The 1,531-nt window shown below is 30.8% G+C and overlaps 1 non-coding gene across 1 annotated transcript; it reads left to right on the plus strand.

The window, feature by feature from the left end:
- Positions 1–541: 541 nt before the first annotated feature.
- Trnan-guu lies at positions 542–615 on the plus strand. Its single transcript has one exon. It is a non-coding gene; the product is annotated as a tRNA-Asn (tRNA).
- The last annotated feature ends 916 nt before the right edge of the window (positions 616–1,531 follow it).

Here is a 1,531-nt window from a genome sequence, read left to right on the forward strand (position 1 = left end):
TTACGGCTATTAACCAGTCACTACGTGACGCTATTTAATAAAACAAACATGGCGTTATTACCGCACGCAGTCAAAAATCAAACGTTTAAAAATGAATTTCTAAACATTTTACAACGTGATAATTGATAAACAGGCTCAGTAGTATACTAGGCCCGTTTATCAACAGTTTTCCATGTTAGCCCAGTAACTATATGACGAAATATATAGTTTTATGGCCTAATATTGCAATAAAAAACAATTATATAAAAATAATAAAGATGTTTTATACTGTTCTCAATAGGGATGACATTGTCTGCATACTTCAACAAAACTGCGATTTGCTACCAACATATTTATACCAGAGAAATTTGCTTAATTCTTTTCATATTTCGTCAATGTTTAGTATAAGTCGTGTAATAATTTTATTGAGATTGGCCCTTTATAAGTTAACCCTCTAATTACTTTTTAAAAGATCACCATTTAAAATTTTTTATACATAACATACAATAATTTTCTTTACCTTTCTTGTTGCTATAGTGAGATTTCGAATTTCCCATCAACAACCTCCGTGGCGCAATTGGCCAGCGCGTTCGGCTGTTAACCGAAAGGTTGGTGGTTCGAGCCCACCCGGGGGCGTAAGATTTTGTGTCTTTTAAAGTCTTACAATAATATCCTTCTCAGGATTTATAGTTAATAATGAATAGAAGCACTTAGAAATTAAAATTTTTTTTAACGTTTTACGTTTGTGATCATTTTCACATATACAACCATTTTCACATTTATAACTGAACATTATTTTATTATGAGTTTATTGTGTCTATTGAATTATTTTTCAACTCATTCATCATGATTTATGTTTTACGTAATTCACACCACTCTTTATACTGGTACCTCTTAATCGATTGGATTGTACGACTACATTTTTAACTTGCATATAACGACTTTTAAACCAATACATTTCCATATAGACGATAGTCTATCACTTTATTACTTTCAATACATTAGGTTATGTTATATTCTATTACTACAGGTTTCCATTAATATTCATAGTGTTTAAATGTAACTGTAAACAATTTAAAATATTTTTTCTTGATAATTTGTAGGTGAACTGTAAATAAAACAGCAAAGGGAGGACAATATTACTTGTACACCTTGCCTAGGGGACGATTAGTCTCTAAGCAATATTTAAGCGCCTTTGGTTGCCAATACATTTTTCGCCAACTATCTTTATTTTTCCCTACTGAAACTTAAAATAAAATGTAAAAAGTTTCGAAACTATTTAAATGACTTGGCCATACTATCCGACTCAATTGCGTTTAACGCGAGAATAATATTAACAAACACAATCGCAATTAATTGTAAGGTCTGCTCAAATCTGTTTTTCTGTTGATTTAGTTACTCAAAACAAATACTCATATTTTAACAAATATAAATTCGCTTCAACATCAATCAACTGAGCAACTCTATGTTGGTTTAACACAGCAAAGGAAAGAGAGCATAACAGAGAACAATCTAAATTAAATGTGTAACTTGTTATTGATGTGGGCACAGT

Source organism: Homalodisca vitripennis, chromosome 8 (assembly GCF_021130785.1).
Source record: "Homalodisca vitripennis isolate AUS2020 chromosome 8, UT_GWSS_2.1, whole genome shotgun sequence".
Classification (NCBI taxonomy): domain Eukaryota; kingdom Metazoa; phylum Arthropoda; class Insecta; order Hemiptera; family Cicadellidae; genus Homalodisca; species Homalodisca vitripennis.